At 51.5% G+C, this 15,624-nt stretch overlaps 1 protein-coding gene across 3 annotated transcripts in view; it reads left to right on the top strand.

Moving 5' to 3' along the window:
- LOC146871121 (26S proteasome non-ATPase regulatory subunit 11) overlaps positions 1-15,624 on the top strand; it is a 922,247-nt gene that overhangs the window by 749,035 nt on the left and 157,588 nt on the right. The window lies entirely within an intron of this gene.

Genomic DNA, 15,624 nt, shown 5'->3' with positions numbered 1-15,624 from the left:
ACTCATTCCATTTGTGGTACGCAAGCTCACACAACAGTCTCTAAAACTGATTCTAGTAGCTCCCACTTGGGCACGTCAACCCTAGTTCAAAACACTTCTGGAACTATCGCTAGTTCCACATCAAAAACTGCGCCTTTCTCCGGCCTTATTAACCCAGAACCATGGAGAAATCACACCCAGATCCACAGCAACTGAACTTGGCGATCTGGCTCCTGAAGTCTTGGAGTTCGGTTACCTCAATCTCCCACCAGATTGTATGAATATCATAAAAGAAGCTAGAAGACCTACTACTAGGGCATGTTATGCTGCAAAATGGAAAAGATTTGCCATTTACTGCACTAAAAATGATATATGCCCACTGGATGCTTCCATCCAAAACATTATTTGCTATTTACTACACTTGCAAAGATGCAATTTAGCGTATTCCTCCATACGTCTACACCTAGCAGCGTTAGCAGCCTACTTACAAAATCGACAACACTTGTCACTTTTTAAGGTACCAGCTATCAAAGCCTTCATGGAAGGTCTCAAAAGAATTATTCCTCCAAGATTACCACCTTCCCCAGTGTGGAATCTAAATATTGTTCTAACAAGGCTCATGGGTCCTCCATTTGAAACTATGCATAAATGCGAACTGCAATTCCTTACATGGAAAGTGGCTTTCCTTATCGCAATCACATCCCTGCGAAGGGTAAGTGAGATACAGGCCTTAACTATTGAAGAACCATTTCTACAACTACATCGTAACAAAGTGGTTCTTAGGACAAATCCAAAATTCCTACCAAAAGTCATTTCCCCTTTCCATCTTAACCAATCAGTCGAGCTGCCAGTCTTCTTCCCTAATCCAGACTCAGTAGCTGAGAGAGCCCTTCATACCGTAGATGTTAAAAGAGCCTTGCTTTATTACATCAACAGAACCAAAGCTTTTCGCAAAACCAAACAACTGTTTGTTGCTTTCTCTCCACCACATAAAGGCAACCCCATTTTCAAAATCAGGTATAGCCAGGTGGATAGTTAAATGTATCCAAATATGTTACCAAAAAGCTAAACGCACTCTTACAGTTCCCCCTAGAGCGCACTCCACACGTAAAATAGGGGCTTCTATGGCTTTCTTAGGGAACATTCCCTTAGAAGATATTTGCAAAGCAGCCACATGGTCTACCGCACACACCTTCAGTAAACATTACTGTGTTGATGTGCAATCCAAACAACTAGCTTCCGTAGGCCAGGCTGTCCTAAAAACTCTATTCCAAACTGCTGCAACAGATACAGGTGACCACCGCTAGGGGAGACACTGCTATATAATCTATCCTAAGTGTGTGATCTGCAGCTCATATGCCTCGAACGGAATATGCTACTTACCAGTATGCATCTGTTCTTGGCATGTAGAGCTGCAGAGCCACACACGCCCACCCACCTCCCCGGGACCTGTATCTGTTCCAGCATGGTCTTAATTAGACACTACACATGGACATCCTTTCACTTTATTCTTATACACTCATCATTTCCCTTCATGCCGAAAAACAATCTGAGGATGGAGTGGATGTCCATGCGCACTGTTGTCCAGGGGAGGAGTCACCTATCTCGTGACCAAAAGGCTTCTTCCGAAGACAACAACAACCTGCAATCATCCGAGCCCAACACCAGATGGCGATCTTATCCTAAATGTGTGGCTCTGCAGCTCTACATGCCAAGAACAGATGCATACTGGTAAGTAGCATATTCCTTCCCTTCCCAATCCATCTGGCCCATCTGCACTACCTACACTTCATGGTAAGTGGACAGCACTACCAGTTCAATGTGTTTCTGTTTAGGGTCACCACAGCCCCAAGGGTCTTTACCTAATGGCTAGTGGTGGTAAATGCCACCTTGGGGAGGGGAGGAAGGGGGGGATTACAGTCAATGACGCAAAGTCCCACTTCCTGCCCCTTCAGGTCCAACCCTTGCATCCATCTTACACGCAGTCACAGCCATGGCCAACCTAAGCAATCAAAAGGTAGCAGGATTTCAACAGCTACAGCATCTTTCAGCCACTTAAAGTTCCAATGGTCATGTGCCTCCTAAGCATGGTGAACTCGTGTATAGCCGTAGTCCCTCATGCAAGGCTTCATATGAGTCCATTCCAAGAGTACCTTTTGACACAATGGCCACACGTCACTGGGAAGTGTTGATAGGGGCCTGCACTAATCGTTCTTTGCAATGGTGGGACACCAACAAACTGTTGCGGGGCTGGCCTTTCTCAGACTTCTCATGTGGCCATCATTAGTTTGGTGGGGGGGTGCATCTAGACAGCGTGGCTGTCTAGGTTTTGTGGCCACCCCATTAATTGGGACTTTCCACATTAACCATCTGATGCTCTTAGCTAGCCTTCAAAGTGTTTCTCCAAGACATCCTGCACAAGGTAGTCCGAGTAAGGACAGTCAACATGACCGCCATGGTTAAACAAACTCTCCAAACCTGTCTACATTATTACAGTGAACTTGGCTTTGGGTGATCAACCACCAGGCGCATCTTCTAGTTGAGTACCCCAACTTAAGAACTTCACCCACAAGCCCTGCTCCTTTCTTTCATCAGAGAAGGTCCCAGACATAGACCTCTTTGCCACTTGAGAAAACACAAAAAACCTAAACTTCACCACCAGGTTTCCACACTTTCCAGGGGCAATGCTCTGTGGATTAACTGGTCAGGGATCTTCACATACGCTTTTCCTCCTCTCTCACTTCTACCGTACACAGTGAGGAACCTGCAGCAAACATCCTTCATCCTGGTGGACCCCACGTGGACCAGACAATCCTGGATCTCAGCCTTCCTAGAAATGTCCATTGCACCTCAACAGGCCAGACCTTCTCACACAGAATCAAGTCAATCAGACACCCAGGCAGTTCAACCTAGCAATCTGGCTTCGGAGGTCTTTGAGTTTGGTTACCTTAACTTGCCCCGAATATATAGGCATCCTAAAGGAAGCCTAAAGGCCCGCCACATGCCGCTGCCATACTGCTAAGTGGCAGAGGTTTATTCCCTACTGTACCTCTAATCGCCTAAACACTGTACCGCCTTGTAGGAGAGCAGGATCTGCGCTTATGTTGCCCCCACTTGGATACTGTGGTGCCTTATGAGCCCCTAGTATATGGTATCTTAGGTACCAAGGGCATAGGTACTTCACAGGCCTACCAGGGGCTGAAGCATGTATTATGCCACCCCTGGGAAGCAGACTAAATCTGACACCACAGGCCTGCTACTGCAGCCTGGGTGAGGTAGTGTTAGCACTCCTCACTGAGGTATAGGTTCCTATATCTCACCATACACACACACACACATAAACCTATCAGTCACCTCTAAGGCAGGCCCTATCAATCCTGAGGGCAGGGTGCTTGGTTTACAATGTGAGGGGGTGCCTCTGCCTGAGCAGGGCCCCTCTGCAGCTGGCAGAGTCTATTCTCCGTGGCTGTTTGTGTATGCGGTTAAACCATATACTCTTAAGTGCATTATAACCTACCGGTTAATGCTAACTTTGGAATGACTGCATCAACATGTCGTGTTTAGTGTCAAACAACTTGGAATCAAACCCCACACCAGTAACTGGTGGTGGAGTATGATCCCACCCTTTTAGAGGGGACGACATGTACCTACTGTGGGAACACGGTAGAAATCTGAAAGAGCCCTGGCATCACAAAATGGATGCCACCAGCACAGACACTGGGCTGCCCTCCTGCTGCTGACTGAAAACTCGCAGTGGAGGAGGCCCAACAATTGGCATCCTGTCACAGGGAGGTGTCACCACCTTCCAGACAGGATTTAGAGTCTCAGCCCACCTGTTCAGCTGTTGCGGTCTTCCTTGCCTGGGCGGGCGGCCGGTGGACTTCGTGGACTCTGTACCTGCTGTGGCTGGTGAGTGTCTCTGCCGCTGGGGCCCTCTGCGGTGGGGCTGGGGGTGCGCTAGTCGCACCGTCCGGCTCGGGCCAATGCGGGGCGCGTGCGCCATTTCCCCACTCCTCGGCACTCGCTGCTTTGATCCCCTTGTCTCTCGGCCGGGCAACGGGGGCGGTTCCCCCACCTCCCCCACTCCCCCCCCCCACCTCTCCCCCACCTCCCCCCACTCCCCCGCGACTCCCCACTGCTCGAGGCTTTAGGTTGGCGGGACCCCCAGTTCAATCCCTGCATTCAGCCTGCGGCTGCCCGACGTTTGCCGCCGCTCCTCGGCCACCTATGTCCTGCGACCTACTTTGTCTCCCTGGTCCGCTCCCAGCCTGCGCTGTTGCAGCCATATCGAGCCGCACACCCCCAGTTTCCTGACGCTGCTACTCCCATCTACCTGGACTGAGAGGGGGCTGTGCTTTGTGGTCTCACTGCCTTGGGCCCCCCCGAGCTGGAACACACGCCGCCTTCATCCTCACGTTCTCCCGGCTGCCTGCTGTGCACGCCTGCAAGTTACGACTCAGTGCCCGGGGCGCGAGCCACCCTGCAGGGGTCATGCGGCGGGGTTGGGGGTGTGCGGGCCTTAATGCGGGGCCTCTCTGCCCATTGCTGCCTTGTGGTATTCCTGGCCTCTCCCCAACCAGTTTGCGCACCACGTTCCCGTGCTGGAGGCTTCCTGCCCCCCCCCCCACCCCCCCGCATCTCCCCGCCGCTCCAGCCCCCCTTGGTTGCACCTACCCCCACACTGCCTGCTCCTTGATCACCTATCATCCGCAATTAGGTTGTGCTGAGCGGCCCTTGCTTCCTGGGCCTCCACGTTTCCCAGGAGGACTCAACTCTTCTCCTGCCTTCCACACTCAGTTGGAGTCTCTGGGCCTGGTGGGCACCTGCTTTGTCCCCGTGGGCGCTGTGACCTTGGTGACTTTGCGGCAACCGCGGCGCCTGCCTTCACGTTTCCACCACGTCGCCTGGTTGAAGGCCTTGCCTCACTCCTCATCTTGCCGCCTTCTTGTTGGTCTCCTGGGCCCGGCGTCCTCCTGCCTAGACAGTCTTCCCTGGGGGCGCCGCCCGTGTTGCTTCACCTGACTTGGGCCTCACCTTGCCCCCTCCTGCCTGCTCTCCACATGGGACATCTCCTCTGGTCACTGGCCTCCACCTTTGAACTCTCCTGCTGCGGCCCACCTTGGGTGACCCTGGGGCGGTGATTGTCTTCCGCCAGCGCTGCTGCCTCCCCTCTGTTGCTCGACGGTGCCATCCCCCTGCTGCTACTAGCCATGGGGAGAACCAACCCGAAACAGCCGAAAATTGGGTGCGGCCTCTGATGTGGGGGGGACTCCTCTCCCTTACTGGAGGCGGCCCCAACACGCGAGTATGATCTCAAGGCAATTATGTTGGACGTCAAATCCATGGGCATAACGGCACAACTGTCAGCCCGACTGGACACGGTTATGGCCAGAGTTGATTCCCACGACGCCCGTCTTCTCCACGTTGAATCCAGGGTCTCTGATGCTGAGGACACCGCCAATCAAGACCGCCAAAAGCTACTCCAGTTGGACAAGGTGCTTGAACTCATCAAAAATAAAAACGAGGATTTGGAGGCGCGCACCCAGAGGAGCAACCTCCGCATTACTGGAGTGCCTGATTTCACCAATATTTCTCGAATGGAGGAATTTGTCGAGCAGCTCATCAGGGACCTTTTCGGTGACTTCTTTTCTTCCTTTGTCGAGCGGGCACACCGTTCCCTCGGGCCCAGGTCTACCGAAATTCGACACCAGGGAAACTCCCTGTCATTCCACCCTGACTACACCGCCGCGGTCGAGACGGCTCGCCGTGAGTTCCTCCCAACGAAGCGGATCCTACAAAACACGAGGTCCCCTACTCTCTGGCGTATCCTGCCAAACTGCGGGTCCGGCAGGGCTCGAAACTGCACATCTTTCCTGACCCAGAGGAGGCTCTGGCCTTTGCCATGAAGTTGGATCGATCACACCGCTCCTCGCTGGCCGGATCCCAGGCCGCTGCCAACCTCAGTGACAATGACTGAATTGCTACCCTCTCTTGTATGTTTGCTAATTGTATATCACGTGGCCTCTGTTCTGGCTCCTAAATAGCCCCTCAAGTTTTTGCAGCCTCTCGGGGCTTTTTATTGTCAAATCTGTGTTCTGGGCCTACTGTTACTTTGTATTTGTAACCTTTTTTTTAGTTGTCTGCTTTTGCTAAAAGCTTGGCCACCCTGTCTTTACGACAGGGATGTACGCTGGGCAGCACCATGCCTCCAAGGCACGATTCCCACTTTGGACATTGACTTTTCCCTTCCTAGTAGTGGGGGCGCGGGTGGTATCTCAACCTGTTTGGGGGGTTGGTGTGGGTGGGGGGGTGATTTGTGGTTCTCCGTGATTTGCTGCCTCCCTCCGAGGCGTGTTTGTTTTTGTTAGTATGTACTGCTTTTTATTTGGTTACTTTGCTGACATATTGCTTGCATCACAACACCGTTACACACGGTCTCAGCACTGCCACGGTACTTCGCTTAGCGCACAGTCCTAGGATCATCTTCTCGGGAACGCCACCTATTGTCATCCTCCCCCCTTTGACTGGTGGTCCTCCCGTACAGCCCAGCCACTTCCCTTCGCCTGCACTGCTGCCCCTCCCTTCTATGCTGCACTGCTTATTCTTATTCCAGTTGGCTCGCACTACCATACGCATTCACTCAAGAGCCCCGGCCATACTTATCGCACCGCGCTTCACTCTTCACCACACTATAATGCCATGACTGAGGCGGTATTTTGGACATGGAACATCCGTGGTCTCAATGACCACCGAAAAGCTCGGATAATAAACGCACACCTCCTCCGGCACAAAGTGGACGTCTGTATGTTGCATGAGACCCACCTGCTACCTGCATCTGCCGCCAGACTACATTCCCGACATTGGGGAGAATCTCACTCCTCTTTCTACTCCAACTACTCACGGGGGTGTCTATTCTGATACGCAGGGGACTCCCTTGGCAATCTACCCAGGTAATCACTGACCTTGATGGACGTTAGGTTATCCTCCATGGCTCCTTCAGGCCCAACCTAGCGGCAATATACGGCCCTAATGTACGAGGCATGTGGGCTGCTGAATTCATATCGGCATAGATCGCCGCTGTAGGAGAGTAGGGTCTGCTTTCGATGTTCACCCCCACTTTTTGCTTTTGCTTTACTGGTTTTCGACTTAGATGTGGCTGTGGGCCTGCTAATCAGACCCACAGCCCTGCTGTTCTCTCTCTAAATTACTACTATGTACTTTAGGTGCATAACCCATTTGGATAGGATCACCTTATTGGCCCCTGTACAGTGTACCCTAGGTACCCAGGGCATAGGTGTACCCTAGGCCTACCAGGGGCTGCAGCATGTATTGTGCCACCCCTGGCCTGGCCTTCCATTTTGACACAACTGGCTGATCACTCAGCTGGGGCAAGGTCGTGTAATCACCCCTTGCTTAGGTGTAGTATTCCTATACCTAACTTACATATAGACACATGTGTACCTATCAGTCACTCCTATGGCAGGCCTTGACAATCCTGGAGGCAGAGTGCTTGGTAACATGTGAGATGGTGCTCTAGCATGAGCTGAGCCTGTCTGCAGCTTTCGGAACCATGTCCTTATAGCTGTTCTATGATATAGCCTACCATATACTCTTAAAGTACCTTATAATCTTAGACGGTTATGGTAACTATGGTTTGGCTTTATCAAAACATGTCGTGTAAGGTGTCTAACACTCGGGAATAATACCCCCATGCCATTTTTGGACATGAGAATATTATTCCCCCCTTCTAGAGGGAAAGACATGTTAAAATCATACTTCAACTGTTAGCCTCTGACCAAAGCCTCAGCATCACAAAATGGATGCTGCTGCCACGACACAAGTCTGACCTCCTGCAGCTGGGAGTGATCCCAGCCAGGGAGGCCTGGACAATAGGTTTCCTGCTTGGGGAGGTGCTAGCACCTCCCCAGACAGCCTTTAGTGTATTGGGGCAGGGTGGGCTGAAAGGAATGAGACATGCCTGGGGCACACAAGGTGTTCCTTGCATAGTCCAGTTCAAACCGGCGCTGGGGCACTCCAGCCCCAGCTCTGGCGCGAAACTGGACAAAGGGAAGTGGGTGTAACCACCCCCTCCCAGGTCCCACCCATAAGGCGTGACCTAGCAGGTATCCCAGCCCCCCAGATTAGTATAAGAGTGGGAGTTGGGCCTCAAGACTTTAGATTATCCTGAACCTGCAAAACTGAACAGAAACTCTGGACCTTCGACATTCGACGAAAGAAGAAGACTGAAGAATCTCCCTTGTAGCCAAGGAGTGGCTACCCTGTGCAAACAGGCACCATCAAGAGACTACCCTTTGCTTTGTGAAACGTTCGACGAGGAACCGACTGCAGAGCCCGACCAGAGCCTTGATTTCCAGACTTCTCCGACCCTCATCCACATCTGCAGCAGAGCTGAGATCCGTGGAGGCGACGAGCGACGTGGGACCGGCTACCTGGGAAAAGTGGCTAGTAACTTACAGCGCAGCTTCTGAGGTACCCTCGAAGTTGTGCACCGGGGATTGAGAAGCCCCAACCCCAAGCACCATCTGCACCGAAGACCAGCCCCCCACACTCCACGAGTCCTGCGTGGGGCCCTTCAGCATTGTCCTGCTTGCCGCGTCTGTCCGGTTGCTTGCCCGCTGGCTAGTGGCCTCTGTGACGACGCTCCCTGAAATCTTCTGCGCTGGTTTGGCTCCTCCAGACTGGCTCCCACTTCTCTGCAAAGAAGAAGCACCCCAGACCTTCCTGGTCTGCACCAGAAGCAAGTCCCTTGTTCTTCGTGGGTTCCGCTTGCCAAGGCTTGGTGAGTCCTAGTCCAACTTCGACGCCGCCGACAGCAAGAGCCTTCGTGGGACAGCTCGCCTCCTGGTCCTGGTCGTCCTCGACGCTTCCTGGTCCTCCTGGCTGCAGCGACAAGCTTCACCTTCACCTTCACCTGCAACTCTTCACGACATCGCCTGGTTCCTTCCTGGTTCCACGTGGTCACTGGCTAGTGACCTTGACTCTGTCCCCTCTGCTTGCAGGTTTCTTCTCTTCTTGATCCCAGCCTTGGGATCCACCGGACACTCTTCACTGACTGCCTGTCAGCATCTTTCTTCAGGCATCCATAGGAGTCTACGACGAAAACGACGCATCTTCACCCCTATGCACCCGCAGCCTGTGGGCTAGGTAACTTGGGTACTCCGGTGCTCATCAGGATAGTGACTATCCTAGTGTCTAGTTTTCAAGTCTCAACTTCCTAGCTACTCCGGAAGTGTCCTAAATCTATCTATTTCTAAACTGTAACATTGCTATTGACTTTTACGCATTACGCGTGAGTGTTTCCACTCTGCACACGAATCCCGTGGGCCTCCCACTCCCTAACTAACGCTAGTGTAGTGTAGCCCCAGCGATTCCCTAGGCCTAGGCCTATTCTATTTCCGTGACAGTGGTTCTTATACCACTTATTTAGTATATGGTTTGCGTGGCCCCTAGGGCCTAACTGTATTACTTACCTGTGTGACTTACTGTATGCATTAATAAGACTGTGTTGTACTTACCTCTAAACTCATAAAGAGTGCTGAGGGTTTGCTTAGAATAAATACACTTTATTTTATATATATATCTGTTGTGGTGTCCTTTCATTTGGTATTCAAGGGATTATATATGGTATCACAGCTGGCTTCACATGCCATTCAGAGTTTAGCCTAAGACTGCTCTTGTCCATGCTACCACTAGGATAGCTGGTCTATAAGGTTGACTTTACAACCAATCACCATAAGGGTATTTGGACTGATATAAGGTGTACACTATAACTAGTGACATCATACATCAGGCCAACTTCTCACAGCCGCCTAGTGTTGGGTCCGGATGATTGCACATTGTTGTCCTGGAAGAGTCTTCGAAGTATCACGAGATAGGTGGCTCCTCCCCTGGACTACAGTGCGCGTGGGCATCCTCTCCATCCTTAGATGGTTTTTTTCCGCCATTGGGTTCGGATGTGCTTATCTTAGCTCAAGTTAGGAAAAATTAGTTTAAGGCCAAAAGGCCTTTAGTTCTCGTCGGTACTGTTCCCGTTCGGTATCGACCAGTTTCTTTAGTGCTTTAACACTTTCTTCAAGCTTTTCGGATCCGCTTGGTCCGAACATCGAACTTCGATCGACGATGGAATCGAGGACTCCCTTCAAGAGATGTCCTTTATGCCACGCAAAATACCCACACATCGACGTCCACCCGGTATGCAACAAATGTCTCTCACCGGATCACGATGAGTCGAAATGCATGGCCTGCGCCCGGTTCCGCTCGAAGAAGACTCTCCGGAATTGACGGGCAGCGAGATTGCAGGCGGAGCAATCTGCGCCTGCCCTGGCCAACATATTTAGCACCGAGGACGAAGACGCCGAGAGCGTAGAAGACGTAGACTCCAGCCACGCTTCCGAACACGACTCCCGATCGGAAGACGACGATTAGGTGATCTTTGAGGGCGAAGACGTCGTCGAAGAGGTAGGAGACTACGAAGAGGCCCTTGGGGCCGAGGAAGATAGCTCCTGCGAAGAGCTAGGCCAACCCGTCGATACGGAGGCCGAGACACTAAGTCGTCATAAGGCTCAGGTCGAGGGATTGCCTGCGGGCCTTACCCAAGATCGATCACACGGTTCTTCGGCCCCGCCTCAAGGCCCGGCCTCGAACATTTCACAGGAGCCATTATTATCGAAGATGACTGGATTCCCTTCAGCGAAACCAAAACCGTCCATCGCACCGGTTCCATCGAAACCGAAAGTGAAACTGGTTGCGATCGGCTCGAAGGCCTCGAAGCCCTCCACTCCTTCGACGCCGGCAAAGGTCATCGGCTCCGACCACGCCAAAAGATTTCGGTGCCGAGCTCACCGCAACGGGTCCGGGCGCCGAGCCGAAGAAGGAGGCCCTCGGTCCCCACAAGGCGCCTCGGCCTCTGGCACCGAAGATTACGGCCCAAACCACCAAGGTCAAGGTGGTCGACCCGTCTGCGTCGACGTCGAAGACTGCGGCACCTGCCAAGTCATCGACTCCGACGAGCGTCGATACCTCCCTTCGGATCGACGACCCAAAGACTGCAAAAAAATCGGATGCCGCTTCGAACCTACCTCCAAGGTGCCGAACGGTTCCAAGGCGCCATCTGTGTTCACCGTGCAACAGGTCGCAGCATCGTTGCAACGCATCAGGGACTGGGCAACCCTCCACTCTACGTCGGGTCCCGAAACGCACAAGGCCGCAAAATCACACTCTGCGCCGGCGATCATCACATTTGGATTGCCGCCACCCACGGCGCCGAAAATGTTCGAGATTCGGACACGTGTCCGCCAAACACAGTCCCCATCCACTGGACAAACCGATATCGAGCCTTCACAGGCACACTTTATCGACGCCGACACTGGTAGGTTGATGCTCCGCAAGCGGAAAATCACGCCAGAGAGGGGCTTGGACTCATACAAAATTCCTCTGAAACACAAATTGCCGGCAGGATCAGAACCAGTGCTTCATGAACACTTTCAACCCTTCCATCAGGATCCACCGTCCTTTTCTCCTACGCATTCAGAGGCAGACGCAGGACAGGACTATGTAGGGGATGATACCACCTACCCTGGGGATATCGATCCTGATGATCACTTGCAAGACCCAGATCAGGCATGGGATGACCCCACCGACCAGGGTAACGCACCGGATACTCCTGACACGCAGCTTTACAATATAAAGACATCTCCCACAGAGGACACTGCTGCCTTTAATGCCCTCATACAACGGGCTGCTGCCAATCATGGAGTGGAACTCCATTCTGGCACTGTAGAAGAAGACTTCTTAGTGGACACTTTCGCATCCTCTGAAAAAACTGTCAAAACTCTGCCAATGTTAAAGGGAGTTCTAAAACCTGCAAAAGACATTTTTAAAGAAACAACCAGGGCAAGGGTGCTGAACCCCAGAATCGAAAAGAAATACAAGCCTGCACCCGGAGACCCTATGTACATTAGGGGTCAGTTACCTTTAGACTCCATGGTTGTTGCTAATGCTCGCAAAAGAGCCCACTCACAAACAACGGGTGATGCTCCTCCCCCAGACAAGGAGTCCAAAGTGCTGGAGACATCAGGCAAACGGATAGCAGCGCAAGCGGCAAACATCTGGCGCATTGCCAACACACAGGCACTCTTGGCCCGTTATGATAGGTCCCACTACGACACACTAGAATCACTGCTACAACATTTGCCAGATGAATACAAAAAGGCAGCGGAGCTCCTTATCAGAGAGGGACAACTCCTTACCAATGCGTCCATCAAATGCGCACTGGATGCAGCCGACACTGCAGCGAGGGCGATCAACACAAGCGTCATGTTGAGGAGGCACGCATGGTTGAGAATCTCAGGCTTCAAGCCTGAGATTCAGAACAATATCTTAAATCAACCGGTCAACCCAGACTATTTATTTGGCCCTGAAGTTGACACAACCCTCGAAAAAATTAAGAAAGACACAAACTGCAAAATCAATGGGGGCTCTGCAGTCGCAGCAATTTCGTAGTGGCTCCTTTCGTCTCCCCGAGAATAGAGGAGCAGCTAGAGGTCAGGGGTCCCAGCAGCAGTACAATAAAGGGGTACAATAAAGGGGGCACACAAAGTAACTATGATAAAACCACCAGAGGTGGATATCGTGGATCCAGCACCAAAGGCAGAGGACGTGGGTACGGCAACACCAGGTCCTCCCCCAAAAACAAACAGTGAAGCCTTCTCCCTGCCCCCCGACCACATAACACCTGTCGGGGGGAGACTCCAGCAGTTCCTGTCAGTCTGGAAAACCATCACCACAGACAGGTGGGTCAGGGACATTATCCAGCACGGTTACTGTCTCAAATTAACGTCCACCCCACCCAACATACCGCCAAAGCACCGTCTTATGTCTGTAGAGCACTTGGCATTATTGCAGCAGGAAGTACTAAGTATGCTGCAAAAAGGTGCAATAGAGGTCGTGCCCGTCAACCAAGAGGGGACAGGGGTGTACTCTCTGTACTTCTTGATCCCAAAAAAGGACGGTTCGCTCAGACCTATACTAGACCTGAGACCCCTCAACCACTACATTCTCTCAGAGCATTTCCATATGCTCACCCTACAGCAGGTTCTACCGCTACTCAGTCAGGGAGACTTCCTAGTCACACTGGACTTGAAAGATGCGTATTTCCACATACCCATACACCCATCACACAGAAAATATCTCAGGTTCACTATTCAGGGGCATCACTATCAGTTCAAAGTTCTCCCCTTCGGAGTAACAACGGCACCCAGGGTCTTTACCAAGTGCCTAGCAACAGTGGCTGCACATTTACGGAGACAGCACATTCACGTCTTCCCTTACCTGGACGACTGGCTTGTTCAGGCAAAGTCAGCCCAGCAATGTGCCAGCCACATGTCCCTCACCATCCACCTTCTTCACAGTCTGGGATTCTCACTAAATTACCCAATATCACATCTCCAACCCGCACACGTACGACAGTACCTGGGCGCGACCATAAACACTCTGGCAGCCACAGCTCAGCCAAATTTAGTGAGGATCAACAGCATGCAACTGCTGATCTCAAAGTTCAAACCTCAACACTCCCTTCCTGCGCGAGTGTTCATGCAGTTGATAGGCATGATGGCCTCCTGCATTTTCATAGTCCCGCACGCGAGACTACATATGCGCTCGCTTCAGGAGTGCTTGGCACGTTAATGGAATCAGGCTCACGGACAATTAAAAGACCTAGTGTTGGTGAGCGGTCGGGCATACAACTCTCTGCATTGGTGGAATCGACAAAACCTTTGCAAGAGCCGACCGTTCCAAGAGCCTGTTCCACAAATAATACTGACAGCGGACGCCTCTCTCCAGAGTTGGGGAGCTCATGTACTCAATTACACAGTGCAGGGACTATAGACGACACAGCAAAAGAAGATGCACATCAACGGTCTGGAACTGATGGCAATCTTCCTAGCCATGAAGGCATTCAAAGTACACTTGTGCAACAAAGTCGTGTTGATCCAGACGGACAACATGACTGCCATGTACTACATACAGAAGCAGGGAGGAACGCACTCTCCACAGTTGTCTCATCTGGCTCAGAGCATGTGGAAGTGGGCCATTCAGAGGAACATATTCCTCATGGCGGAACACCTCCCCGGCAAGGACAACCAGATGGCGGATCTGCTCAGCAGACACAGCCACCAAATGCACGAGTGGGAGCTACATCCGTCAGTACTCCAACCGTACTTCCAACAGTGGGGTAATCCAGAGATAGACCTATTCGCCACAAACGAAAACGCAAAATGCCAAAGCTTTGCCGCCAGGTTCCTACATCCGCAGTCACAGGGCAATGCGATATGGATGAACTGGTCCGGCAGATTTACGTACGCTTTTCCCCCAGCGCCATTAATACCGCCAGTGGCACGCAAACTGCGACAACACTCACTGACACTCATCCTAGTTGCTCCCATATGGGCACGCCAACCATGGTACACCACCTTTCTAGAACTTTCCGTGGTGCCGCATCAAAGGCTGCGGATCAAACCCGCACTTTTAACGCAGAACCATGGCGAAATTCTGCACCCAGATCCGCAACAGCTGAACCTGGCAATCTGGCTCCTGAAGTCTTAGTTTGGCTACCTGAACCTGCCACCTGAATGTATGGACATCATCAAGGAGGCCAGAAGACCCACTACCAGAGCTTGCTATGCGGCTAAATGGAAGAGGTTTGTCATTTACTGCAACAACAATGACATTAACCTGCTGGACGCATCCATTCAACACATCTGTTACCTCTTACACTTATACCGATGCAATCTGGCATACAACTCCATACGTATCCATTTAACCGCGATAGCAGCCTATCTTCAAAACAGGCAGCACCTCTCTTTATTCAGAGTGCCTGCCATCAAAGCCTTCTTGGAGGGACTCAAACGAGTAATTCCCCCAAGACACCCACCGGCACCGGTGTGGAACCTCAATGTGGTCCTCGCCAGATTAATGGGTCCACCTTTTGAACCTCTCCATTCATGTGAGATGCAATTCCTCACCTGGAAAGTAGCTTTCTTAGTGGCAATCACTTTGTTAAGAAGAGTTAGTGAACTCCAGGCACTAACCATTCATGAGCCATTCATACAGGTTCACGCAAACAGAGTTGTACTACGTACCAACCCCAAATTCATGCCCAAAGTGATATCGCAGTTCCACATGAATCAAACTATTGAACTGCCTGTTTTCTTTCCGAGTCCACAAAATGTCGCAGAGAGAATGCTCCATACACTAGATGTAAAGAGGGCCCTCATGTACTATATACACAGAACTAAGGACTTTAGGAAAACAAAACAACTTTTCGTTGCCTTTTCTCCACAACACAAGGGCAACGCCATTTCCAAAGCAGGGATAGTCAGATGGATCGTTAAATGTATTCAAATTTGCTATCAATAAGCTAAACGCACATTAACGATTCCCCCACGAGCCCACTCAACACGAAAGTTAGGGGCGTCCATGGCTTTCCTAGGAAACATTCCTTTACAGGAAATATGTAGAGCAGCCACATGGTCCACTATACATACATTTACAAAACACTACTGTGTAGATGTACACTCAAAACAGCAGGCAGCTGTAGGACAGGCTGTTCTACAAACTCTTTTTCAG

The sequence above is a fragment of the Triturus cristatus genome, chromosome 1_1 (genome assembly GCF_964204655.1).
Source record: "Triturus cristatus chromosome 1_1, aTriCri1.1, whole genome shotgun sequence".
Taxonomy (NCBI): Eukaryota; Metazoa; Chordata; class Amphibia; order Caudata; family Salamandridae; genus Triturus; species Triturus cristatus.
Note: the sequence above shows the minus strand (reverse complement) of the source record. Positions and strands in the feature narration are given on the sequence as shown.